The 13,795-nt window shown below is 34.4% G+C and overlaps 1 protein-coding gene across 11 annotated transcripts in view; it reads right to left on the reverse strand.

The window, feature by feature from the left end:
* Nucleotides 1-13,795, reverse strand: part of RBMS3 (RNA binding motif single stranded interacting protein 3) — a 1,423,334-nt gene that overhangs the window by 1,408,942 nt on the left and 597 nt on the right. The gene's annotated exons all lie outside the window — the stretch shown is intronic.

The following is a 13,795-nucleotide window of genomic DNA, read 5'->3' on the forward strand; positions in this document are numbered from 1 at the left end:
AGATAAACATTTAAAAAAACCATATTTGATATCAGATCTACATATATCAAAGTGGTAACTAGCTGCAGAAAATTTTGAATAATATTAATTTATCAGATTTAATATTATTTTTCCACACAGGTTGTTTATAACTATAGCTTATATATCAGACCTTCAATTAAAATCAATTATTCAAAATTCTAAAGAAATATTTTAATATGAAAACAAGTTTCCAAATAAACCACCAAACTCCATAAATTTTCAATAAAAGTAATTTCAACCTGCATTGTCTCTGTTTAAGTCTTAAACACTTGTGTACCCAAAGTACCAGACAATTTATTTTGCTAAATTGTAACTTCTTGTTGCAAAACTTAAATTGTAAAAATGTTTTATGGACTTGTAAATTTTAGAATTGTAAAGCTGCATCAGGAAATATACCAATAATGGCTGATTTTAGAGTTACTTCGGAAAATGAAGATCATTAGCGGTTCAATAATCTTAATCCTTAGTAATGTAATTACGACCTATGTAAAAAGTATCAGGCAATATGCCTAGTTCAAGAAAATTGCCATTAATCTATAAAAACATACATTGCTTCAGGGGGAAAAAAGGTATCTGGTCTTCTGTAAATAAATCAATACGGGCAATATCTCAAACTAGGCCTTACTTTGTTCCCTTATTCACTCATTTATTCATTTTTTTCCAACAGATTTTATTGTGTACCTCTCATGTGCCACACAAAAGTTCTAGGTGCTAGGGAAACAGATATAGCAAGCATGAGTTACATTCCAGTAAGAGGGGAAGTAGACAGTATATATAAGCAAACCAATAAATAAACAAGATAATTTCAGATGTTGATAAATACTAAAGAGAAATAAACAGGAGGATATAATATGAAGACGTCTATGTTGGGGGAAGGGAGGAGATAGTCAAAGAAGGTTTATATAGAAAGATGACATTTGAGCTGAGACTTGAAAATTGAAGACAAAGCCCATAAAAAGCCTTGAAAAGAGAAAAATTTTGGCCTATTTGAAGGATAAAAATCAGGCCAGTGTGACAGGTAATAAGTGCAGGGATGACTCCTGTCTAGATCTACTATCAATTAGAAAAAAATCAGTGGGCTGGCCCCATGGTACCATGGTTGAGTTCATATGCTCTGCTTTGGCAATCAAGGTTCTCGGGTTCAGATCCTGGGCATGGACCTACACCACTTGTCAGCCATGCTGTGGTGGTGATCCACATATAAAGTGGAGGAAGACTGGCACAGATGTTAGCTCAGAGCTAATCTTCCTCAAGCAAAAAAAGAGGAGGATTGCCAACAGATATTTAGCTCAGGGTGAATCTTCCTCAGCAAAAACAAAAGAAAGAAAGAAAAGAAAAGAAAAGAAAAAAGAAAACCCAAAAAACAAAAAACAAAAAAGTCAGAGAACTCAAAAGAAAAATAGCCAAGAGTCTTGAACAATTACTTCACAAAAGAGGTGCTCCAAATAACCAATAAATAGAAAAAGGTCTTCAAACTTAAAGAGTTCTGAAGGAAATGCAACTTAAAGCTACGAGATACCACTATACACTTAGCAGCAAAGCCACTGTTAAATAGACTGACAATGCCAAGTGTTAGCAAGGATATAAACAAGCTAGAACTCTCATACACAGCTTGGTTGGGTTGCCAATTGGTATGACCATTAGCAAATCTGCTTTTCATTATCTACTAAATTTGAACTTACTCACTTCCAGGTATATAAATGACATAAATATCTGTATCTACTATCTATATCTATCTCAATAGATATGCACAAGAATATTCATAGCCAAAAACTGTACACAACTCAAATTATCTATAAACTGTAAAACAGAAAAATGAAATGTGGTATACTCATACAGTGGAATACTATATAGCAATAAAAGTGAACAAAATTCCTGCTGCACACAACTTGAGTGAACTTCAGAAACATACTGAATGAAAGAAGCCAGACGAAAAAGAATATATATGACCCCATTTACATAAAGTTTTAAGACACGTGGAGCTAATTTGTGGTGTTAAAGGTTAGGATAAGTAGTTGGTTTTGAGTGAGAGGTAAAGTGATTGAGACAGGCCATGAGGCAGCTTCTTGGGGGCTGGAAATGTTCTTCTAGGGTCCTGACAACTGTGCTGGGAATGAGAGGAAGAGATTCATCCTTACCCTGAATGTGGTTACACAAATGTCTTTACTTTGTGATAATCTGTGAGTTGCTCATCTATAATCTTTGCATTTTTTGTATATACGGTATAGATCAATATATTTTAAAAATACACTGTATGACAATGTAAAGAACAGATTTGAGGAAAGAGATGTTTTGGCCTTGGGTAGAAACAGGACCCTGAAGAAAAGTGGAATGATTCCGTATATGTTTTAGAGGTAGAATAGGTAGGACTGACTCATGTAGGGAACAAGGGAAAGGTAGGGATCAAGATTAACTACTAAGTTTTCAGCCTAAGTAACTGGATCAAAGTTAGTGACATCTATGTTTCCAGAAAGACGTAATGGTTAATTGTGTTAGATGTTGCTTAGAATTTCCGTAACGAGGAGAGAAGTTGACACTGGATTTAAATATAAAGTCATTGAAGATTTGAGAGCAATGTTAGGTTAGTGGTGGGGATGAAATTCTGACTGGAGTATGATGAAGTGTAATTATGAAGTAAGGAAATGGAGAAAAGAATATCAGGTAACTTTTTGAGTAGTTTGTGTGAATGAGGAGGACAGAAATGCAAAGAGCAAGCTGTAAAGTGTTGTGGGATCAGAACAAGTTATGAGATATATATTATGAAGGTGGTTGAGGAGAAGGAGCCTGGTTTAAAAAAAGTAGACTTGACTTACTTAATATTTTTGATTAGGAGAAGATTAGGCCTAATCCATTACAATTCACCTAACCCTCCCCACCCCTAAAACCACAAAGCCACTTTCTAAGAAACTTCTTGATATATTGTGCTAGAAATGGTCCAATTTTTCTATTCTTTAAGTCTTGCTATGTTTGGGGGGGGGAATTTCCATTTTCCTCTTCATTTCTTTTGCTTTAACAGCTTTATTGAGATATTTCTTTTCATGTCCTGGTTTCCTTAATGATGTTCAAGTGTTGTGTGGTGTTAACAACATTCAGCATAAAACAAAAAATGTTTTGGAAACAGAACAGATATTTTCCTTCTAAACTTTTACTTCAATGATGAATTTTAATGTAAATAGTATTTATTGTACAAAAGAAGATTTCAGAAAAAACACAAAGATAAACAATTTCCAATTGTTGATATTAAGGGAAGAACTCATCGTAACATTCTGAGAACTGTTCTTTTTACTTTGGGAATCTTACCCTCATTCTATCTATCCTTCTGCTCTTCCAGATACGTGAGAAAATAAACTCTTACTTATTTAAACCACTGTTTCTTGTCTTTCCAACTACTTGAGGCCAAAAGCATTCCTAACAAATACAGGGGCTTGGTATCTGATCTCTCCCACCTGAGCCACTGATTCTTGGAGGAAATTAAGTTGCCTGAGGGTACCACTACAAATTCAGACTCCAACCTCAGATGAGTCCTTAGCACATCTTTAAGGCCATCCTTTTTATGTATTCTCTCTTTCCTCTCGCATTCTCACAGTGATTATTCTAAACCTTTATAAATTTCAGATGTCTTCCACAATCTCAAAAAGTAAACTTTCCTCCTATTTTACAAGGAAATCTCCATCACTTATCTCAATACTTAAAAGCTTCTCTAAAACTGCTCTCTCACTTATTTGCTGCAGTTTCAGAAATAGATTTTATTTTCTTTATCTTGAAATACTTCTTGAGGGTCTGCTATGAGCAGAGACAAAGACAAGATCCCTCTCCTCAACTAATGTTAAGTACTATTATGAGACAATTATAGAATGCTATGGAAGCATATGGGGCACATCTGACTGAGACTTTCAGGTAGCGGGTGTCAAGCTACTGAGGAGGTGGTGTCTACGCCAATCTGAAAAATGCTAAGTAGGAGTCTATGCTCCTACTATGTGACCCCAGCAGTCTCTACCCCCTCTACATATCACTGAACACATTGTGTTATAGTTTATTTAATGAAGTCCTCTACAAGACAAGAAAAATCCACTTAGGGCAAGGATTGTATCTATCCTGTTAACCACTGTATCCCTAGCATTTAAAGAGTACTTTCCAAAAAGAAGCATTGAATGAACATTTATAATATTATGAGATAATGGAAATAATATGAACTTCAGAGTTAGGCTGGCCTAGGCAGTGTTAATATTCAAAATATTTAATAACCAGAATGGCTGTGAATATCAGTTGAACATCATCCATAGCTCTGGATTTTAATTCTGGCTCCATTTCCTGTGAGATTTTTAAATTAAGGCAAGTCACTTAAATGATCTGAACATCATTTTATCATTTGACATGTTAATAATACTTAATTCATAAGATAGATTTAATGATGAAATTAAACAGCATACGAGAAAATCCATTTCAGTGCCTAGTGGGCCAAAGACATATAATAAATGTTTGATTTCCTTTCTAGACTGCTTTTGAGTTATATTTGTAGTTAGATAAGAAAATTAAAATATGCAGAAACTAATGCACAATGAGAGCGCTCTATTTTGCCTTTCCTTCATGATTTTTCTCAAGTGCTTAACTTAACAAATAGTTTGCTCTAAACTTTAAAATGCACTTATCCTTAATCTTCTCTGTGATGTAAATTTAACATTCAGTGTTCATTTACCTAATTAACAAATTTGTGCCTATATGTCAACCTTAGATTATACTTAATGATTCAACAGAAATGTATTAAGAGCCTATTATCTGTGCAAAATTATAATTTATTTTTATTATTCAGGAACTAGTTTATGCAGATACTCCTACATAGCTTCTAACTTAAAAAATGCTCCAAGATGCTTAATAAATATTTTCTTTTCTTTTTTTGTTTTAATAATAAAGATAACTGATGGGTTTTATCCAAAATCAGAAATCAAAGTAGAATGGAAAGAAACAGCTTACTGGCATATTTAAAGGCTGGTATCTTTTGTGGCAAGTATATTCTTCTGCTTTAAAATTTTTAAGGAAAAAGTTAAATAATTAGAAATCTGATAAATTGTGCTAAATGCCAACTTCAAACCTTAGTAATCAATCTATATGCTTTAGGTCTATATTGGATGGCTGCGAGTATCCCAGTTTATTCAATATATTGAAACTTGTAAGAATAAAACAACAGATCCAATAAGATTAATTAAGTTCTTCAGACCATCTCCCAAATGCAATAGTGTTATAAATGGATTAAAATTATATCTGTAGGTTGAACAAGGAGACTATCAATTTCAGACTAGCTTAATTATTTCTCCTTACATGTTCCCATTCTCAACTTACGTTTATCTAAACTATATTGTCATGGAAGTCACACAGTTGATTTGCTTAAAGGTAAAATTTTGTTCCACTAATGATGTGGAAGAAGAGTCTTCAATTAAGTTGACCATCCTTTAAATCACAAGACACAAAAATAGAATCTCAAGCTAATCTAATTAGAGAATTTCAACTTGTCATTCAGAATGATTTATACATTGTCACTTATTTTCATCATTTTAGAAATGTCATAATTATAATAAATACTGATAACTTTCTTACTCTGGGTTCTAGTGAGTTAATTACAGAATTACTGTTTGAAGAATCTCTACACAAATACTAAGAAAAGAAATTCATCACTAAAAAGTTTCAAAATGAGAATGTGAAAATTGAAGTAATTTTAAATTGCATAATGCAAAACCAAGAGCATGCTTCTTCAACACATCACATTTAAATTTGCAAAGTAAACATGACATGCTGAAAATTGGGATAGGTTGGAAATCTTACCGTGGAAAGAAACAAGCTAAAGGTTTTTCCCAGTTTATCCAATTTTCTTTTCCCTTTTTTTGGTGAGGAATGGCTGTGAGCTAACATCTGTTGCCAATCTTCCTCTTTTTGCTTGAGGAAGATTTTCACTGACCTAACATCTGTGCCAATCTTCCTCTATTTTATATGTGGAATGCTGTTACTGCATGGCTTGATGAGTGGTGCTAGGTCCACACCTGGAATCCAAACCTGTGAACCCTGGGCCGCTGAAGCAGAGCATGCAAACTTAACCACTACACCACTGGGCCGGCCCTTGATGGTCTTTGTTTTGAGCAGTCTGTGTACATTTAATGTAATATTGATATATTTGGTGTTAAACATATCATCCTACAGTGTGCAAAGACATAAAATGAATGTCAATTAAATCTATTTTTCCTAAAATTTTTTATTAAAACACCATTAGGGGAAGTGACCAAAGTTATTACTGATTAACAAGATTATATATTATAATCAATGTTTAAAATTTTTATTGGGGCCGGCCCTGTTGCGTAGCAGTTAGCTTCCGCACACACTCGTGGCCTGGACTCACAGGTGTGGATGCTGGGTGCAGACCTACACCACTTGCCAGCCATGCTGTGGCAGTAACCCACATATAAAGTAGAGGAAGACTGGCACAAATGTTAGCTCAGGGCTAATCTTCCTCAGTGAAAACATAACATTTATACATTATTTTTTCAGCAAAAAGGAGACTTGGGACTGATGTAATCTGGCTTGTGTAAAGAAAAAGTACACTTTCTCTAATCATCTATTAACTAAAAGAATATTTCATAAACACATCATGTAAATTTGCCTAATGCTCTATCTTACAGTTGACAAGTTCCTTGTTGCCCTACTTCTCTTCTGAAAAAAGTGAATAAATCTCTCACAGTTTTTGTAAAAGTCATTTATAATCTTTCAAAGACTGTTATTGCTTTTTTAGAAAATGAGGATTATAGAATATTCTGGTAATTCACTTAGTATCAAGATGTACAAAATTTTTCCCTAGGCCTTTCCTCTTTTCCTCAACTCAAGCCATTATTTTCCCCCCTAAATTAAAGATACCCTTTTGCATATTTTTAAGTGAGTTTGCTCTATCTGAAAAAGCACTGTTGTCCTCCGCCTAGTTGCAGAGACAAAAACTTTTCATTCTCTTAGGCTCTTTATACCATGTTTCATATCTTTATAAAAAAATATTGCCCCAAACAGTAAGAGTAAATATTCAAACTTAGTGAATGAAATACTCAATGTCAAAAAATTACATTTTTCATGAAGGCAAATGTTATTGACAATTTAAACCATATTTCTGTTGCTAATTAATTTCCAACTTAAAACACAAGAAGATTTGGTATAGATCTGGTCATTTCATTTCCATTTTCATCTAAACAGTACTAAAAATCAAAATGAAAAATAATAAAACTAAAGGACAATCTGGCTTCTAAAACTCTTTTAGTTTTGAGCAATACCTCAGTTACTATGCTCAACATATCAATGATTTTTTCAATGTACAGATAAATATTTCCAGGTAGTTATAGTTCTGCCTTATCTCTAAGGTTCTTTCTTATCTAATACAGGTATTTGCAACATATTAACTGATTTGAGATAATAACTATATCAAACTGTTGTGTTAGGGAAACAAAAGAAACACTTATTCAAACTGAAAATTCGGATTATTCAGACAAAGGATGGGTGGGATGTGATTAAGAACTTCTCTTACCACTTCTGCTCATAATATACAAGTAGCAATGCAATTCATTAGGAAGAGTTAGGAAAACAATTGAGAATTTTGATGCTCGTTTAAGATGATCTTTGGAGAGAAACCTCTGTATTTCAGGCACAAAGGGAACATACAGCTTTGATTTCTAATAGGTAATGCTTAGTGTTGAAATAGTGATAATACCTTCCCGGCACATATTCAAAAACAAAATTATGACTAATAACATAAAAGAAAAATATGACTCAATGTAGTCTGACAATATCCATTATCTGGAGATATACGATCCTCTTCTAAACACGATGTCATTTTAGGACAAACGTGAAAAGTAGAGCCATAATTCTCAAACTGATGTTGAAGAATTTTCTAGGGTTCCCAATTCTCTGAGAATTTTTCAATTTTTAAAAAATGTTGATGATAATCTAAGAAAGTAAATATTATAAAATCAGGGTCAACTGAATGAAAACTTTTTAATGAGTAAAGATATTCAATTTCAGTGCCTGAGTTGGCAGTGTTTATAGGAGCTGGTGGAAGAATAGGCTGAACCAGATTAAGAAGGGTGTCTTAAAACATGCTAAAGAGTCATTTCAGGAGTTTAGGGGGAGAAATGCAATGGTAAAATATCATTTAGATAGCCATATGAAGGATGATTTGGAAGCCAGAAAAAAGGAAAAACTAATTAGAGGAAACTATTATAATAGTACAGATAAGAAACTTTGGCACCATAGGGACTATACAACAGCATCTGACAGATAGCTAAGGGGTAGAGTCTATAAAATCAGGTGAACAGATTGGCTACACTATGAGAGGGAGGAATTATTAATGCCAAAAGGGATTGACATAAAATGACTGTCAAGAGAAAATGATTAATAAAATAATGTCAGTGAATTAAAAAAAAACATGTCTTTTTGTTTTTGGAGTTCCAAGAACTGACTATTCATAAACAATTAAAAAATCTACACCAGGAAATTATGTCTTTAATTTTCTAACTATTACAAAATCAATGATTTCACTTTTATGTTGTGTGAGTTGTGCAGAGTTTGGAAATTTTTCCTCTCCTTTGTTAGTCTATTTGAAAAACCTAATTTCTTTGTACAGATCTTACTGAAGTTTAATATCATCCTTTCATTGTTGTTTATTTGGTAGTTTTATAAAACATTTTTCCTTTGAAAAGCTGACTTTGTCTTCTTGGTTTTTACAGTATAGATGTGAAAGTCTCAAAATAGAATTATTTCTTCCTCTCTTGCCATTTTAAATAGGAAAAACTAAGTTCATTTTCTTCATAAGCACCTACAGAAAGTGTCATGAAAAAATTAATGTCAGGAAATTTGTCATGTTGTTAAATTTCACATGAGTCTTTATCTACATGACTGAAGCCATTTTGCCTGTTGCATCTCAGTGCCTAAAACAATGTCTGGCACATGGTAGGTGCTAAATAAATACTTGTTAAATATTGAACAAATGAATGAATTCATATCCCATATAGCAAGAGTATAACTGAGATCAGTTCAACGCAAGGTTGACAGAAGGGAAGCCATATTGTAGAAAAGAGACTATGTTGTAACTTTGAATGACCTCTGACTGACTAACCCAGCTGGATTTGCACACTCCAGGAGAGCCACCTGTTCTGTAGATTTTATGGTCCCTGCTAGTGCATATACCTCCCAGCTGCGATAAGATGATAACTTTGTTCTTTTGAGTTCCTTAGGAATGTGATGAGCCCTCAAACAGAGTCTATGTTGATAGCCATCATCAATGAAAACTGAAAGATCTGGTGTGGCAACTGCCAGTCTGTAACACCAGAAGGTCAACATTCCTAACCTCTCCCGTCATCCACTGGCCTATATAACTGCTTCAAGACTCTGTGCCCCACTTAAGATGGTTCTTTTGGACATTAGTTGGCCATCTTCCCTCTTGCCAGCAAGCTGTAATAAAATGCCCTTTCTCTGTCACCATCTTGCCTCTTGACGACTGGCTTTTGTCTTGTGGTGAGTAGATCGTGCTTTCTATGTGGTAACACAACTGTCAAGCCTCAGAGGAGGAGTGCTCTTCATTTAGTAAAAAATTATAGGATTTCCTCTACTGGATCTTTTTTCTTTCTCTGTACAATCTACCAACCCCATCCTGGGTTCTCTGCTGCTGTTCTCCTGTTAGCTGTTCTCATGTTTCTTCTCCCTACTTCTCATCAAAAGCTTTCTAGGACTATTAAATTTTTCTTTAGCTTCATATGTTCCCCCAAAAAAATCACTGCATTTAGTTACTTGCATACAATTATGACACTCATGTTTTATTTTTTTAAAAACTGAAAGCTCTGTCAGAAGCTAATTCCTATTGACTGCAACGCATTTCAAGTCAAAAAGTTCTTATGAAACACATTGTTATGTCCAGGACAAAGCCAGGTGCTACAGACAGTAGCTCGTATCTCTTTTATAAATTATGTCAATGCCATAGTAATTTGATATCCACTACCATCCATTCATTTGAAAAGCACATGAAGCAGCTCTTTTTTCAGTTAGGAACTTGATAATGACTCCTTTTCTCCTTGAATTCATATTTTTATCTCACTTCGCCCACATAAGCTTATCCCAACATATTTTAGTTCTTGAAAATATTTTAAGTTGATCATCTTATCACATTTCCCTGCAACAAAAAAGTATATTTTAAAATTCCTGAGAACATAAGTTCTAAAAATTTTCATTAGTATTGTGTTATCATTAAATTACTAGAACACTACTGATCAAATAAACATATTACAAATTATAATCATTATAAAATATTAAAAGTCAGCTTTTATTGGAGACGTATCTCATAAAGAAATGGATAGGGCCTTCCCCCCGACTCCCATTTAGGTCATGTATCCAGGATGTATATTACTTATTGCTAGAAAGAAACAGGACTCAGGTTAATTCTATTCTTATGTTTTGTATTCTTCTATTCCAAATAATTTGGGAGTAGAGGATTTCTGGTTATATCAATAATCATTCTTTTGAATTACTAAACTATGTACCAAAAGTCACATGGAGTATGGCATCAAAAATGATTTTTTTTTTTTTAAGATTTTATTTTATTTTATTTTATTTTTTCCTTTTTCTCCCCAAAGCCCCCCGGTACATAGTTGTGTATTCTTCGTTGTGGGTTCCTCTAGTTGTGGCATGTGGGACGCTGCCTCAGCGTGGTCTGACGAGCAGTGCCATGTTCGCGCCCAGGATTCGAACCGACGAAACACTGGGCTGCCTGCAGCGGAGCGCGCGAACTTAACCACTCGGCCACGGGGCCAGCCCCTCAAAATTGATTTTTAACAATCAGCTGACAATTCAATTAAGTCCTTCTGCAATATTTTTGAAAGTCATTGGAAATCACCTTTCTTGCAAAAGAATTGGATACCCAGTCATTAGAATCATTCACTTTCTAAACAAGATTTAGGTCAGATGAAAGATATTGCTTTATTTGTAGAATGAGGGAAGAACAATTATCAAAGAGGAAAGGGAAAAGGGGGTCTGGTTAAGGCACACTCTGAGGCAGATTAATTTTAGGGAAGAAAACAATTGCAATTACGTTAAGTTGACAACCTGAAAATTAATATCCTTAAACTGTCGTTTACATAACCCCCTGGAAAGCCAAGGCTAAGGGTTAGGGATATGTATTGCCTAGTTTGAAGACTACTGCTTCAGGACACAATATGTATTTGAACATACACAGTGTAACAGAAGTCATGAACTTTGATTAAGTAGTTCACAACTTTCTGTGTGTGTATCTGTGTGTGTTTTGGGGGTGTACGTGTGTGATGAGGTATGGGAGAAAAGAGGGAACAGAGACTATATATGCCCAGATACCAGATTTTTCATTTTTGGTAGTATTTTTGAATCTGTTCTCAATCTCTACCACTAAAATCATTCTCTTACCCTAGAGCTTTTAACCTGGACATGTGATATGCAGGGGAGAAGAGAGGAAGAATGCTTTCAAAACAATACTGATGAAATGACATTGAAGCTAATATTAATATGAAAAGACAGATACTGCTATTTCAACTCAAAGGTTCTGACATCTTAAGTCTGACACTGAAGAGCCACACTTATCAAGGGTCTACCACAGAGCACAGTACTCACAGAATACAGGACAAAGAAACAGAAAACATGATCCTTAGGATGGTATGATTTTAACCAAATTAAATTAATATAGACTTTAAATCACTAACCAGAAATCTGCTTTAAAAATTTTCCTCAAAAGGTATATTCTTACTGTTTCCTCTAACTGTATATATTCATCACAACTCAAAAATACATAGCTCTCATTTTTTAAAAAAAAATACGTTTTTTTCTTTGTTTTTACATACTGCCTAATTAAACAAAAATAAGATTTGAAGCAGCTCTAAAACTGCATGATTGACTAAAAATAAGAGAAGCAGGGTGAGCCACAGTCAAGAGTTGTGCCAGGGCCCGTAGTGTTCGCGCAGATATTGCTTTGAAATCCAACCTACGCCAGTGAAACCTAGCCAAGGCCAGTATTATATCCCTCAGGAGCCCTGTCCTAGAAGGAAAACATCAGGAACTTGGCAAGGGGGAGGGAGGATGTGGGAAAACGTAGGGAAGAAGCTCCTGTGATATCCATCTATTTTTTATTTACAACCACCTGTAAACATGACACTTAAACCGCTTTGTGTCAAGTGTTCAATTCAGTCCAAAATTGCCATTCTGTAACAAGTACATATTTTTAAAGCAGTAGACTGGTTTGAAAAATTCAGACTGCATTTGTAGTTACAGAAAATGTAATAATGATTTAAAAAAAATTGTCTCAAACCTGGCCTGGGACAGAATTTTTTGGATGACTGTAATTCACAACTCTCTCTTGGGATGAAATGAACATTCCTGAAAAAAACGCCTAAGCAATCTTCCAATAACCTTTAATGGAATTAAGAGTTGCTCTGGAAAACCCTTCACTTACCTAACCAGTTGACTATTAGTTTAAGAGTCTAGTGACCCAAAAATTCTTTTCTGTTATCTAGTTTAGTGATTCTCTAACCATTTTCTTTTCCCACAAATGTCCCCACCAATACTGTACCTTTTAATCGACTTATCAGAGGTCTTTTCCTTTGCAGCAAGATTGCAATAAAAGCTTAACACACTCTTATAACTAAACTGTGAGTTTTCTTAAATAATTTATTTTACTTGCTAAAATTAATTAAAGCTGATGCATGTAAGTGGATAGAAAGTGACAATTTCCATGTTAACGTAGTGAATATCTGGATTATATTTTATCATAACCTACCAGGGGTATCACTCCTCCCCCACTCCAAAATTTAAGATGTTTTACTTGACTAAATTGACAGGTTTATGCATTCTGGGCAAGCAAATAATTTTGTTAAGACGACCCACTTTTTTCATAATTGCAATAGTGAGGAGTATATTTTAAAACAAAAATAGACTCATCAGGTAAACTTTAAAATACTGAGCTGAGTATTTCTCCTTATTTACTGAGACAGAAAAGATAAAAATGAATATCCCTTCTTTTTTAACGTCTTAAATTATTCTAAATTGGGAACGACGGCTCAAAAACAGAAAACATTTCTATTATCTACAAATTGGAAATCAAATTATCATTTTATTTCTGATGATTTTGGGTGCCTCAACCGAATTTGTTAACATTCTCCAAAACTCCTCTACTAGCCAAAACATACCGCTGAGTGGTTTGCTTTTAAATTTGTAGAGCGCGTTACCGAGGCAGTCAAAAAAATTAAAGACTGACTCTTGTTCAAAATATTAAAAACAGTGCTCTCTTCCATGCCCCAGCCCAATAAATCAACGCGAACAGTACTTTCTAAACGATTACAGTAATACAGATTTTTAAAATTCTTCTAAGTTTAAGGTGTGGTCTTTGTTCACAACAGCTGTGAATTTTCACTTAAACCTAAACCAGAAAGAGAAGCTTAACAACAATAATACATTTTAAAGTAAATCCTAGAGCTGAATCCATCCTTTAATGAGCTGACAGGTGGGCGGATAAATTAGAACGCGATTCAAAAACAGCTTCCAACAGAATACCGACTTAGTATTTAAGCCCTCAGTTGACAAAATACAACGTGAGGGGGTGGCGACAGGCATCACTGTTGCTAACCGGCGGCTAGCGAGGATAAATTCTCTAAACGTATCATTTTCTTCTTTATTCGTTTAACCAGAAACTGCCCTAGAGCTTGAGGGGCTCCATCTGGTTGCGACCTCTAAAGATGGTAAC

This window comes from Equus asinus, chromosome 21, assembly GCF_041296235.1.
Source record: "Equus asinus isolate D_3611 breed Donkey chromosome 21, EquAss-T2T_v2, whole genome shotgun sequence".
Taxonomy (NCBI): Eukaryota; Metazoa; Chordata; class Mammalia; order Perissodactyla; family Equidae; genus Equus; species Equus asinus.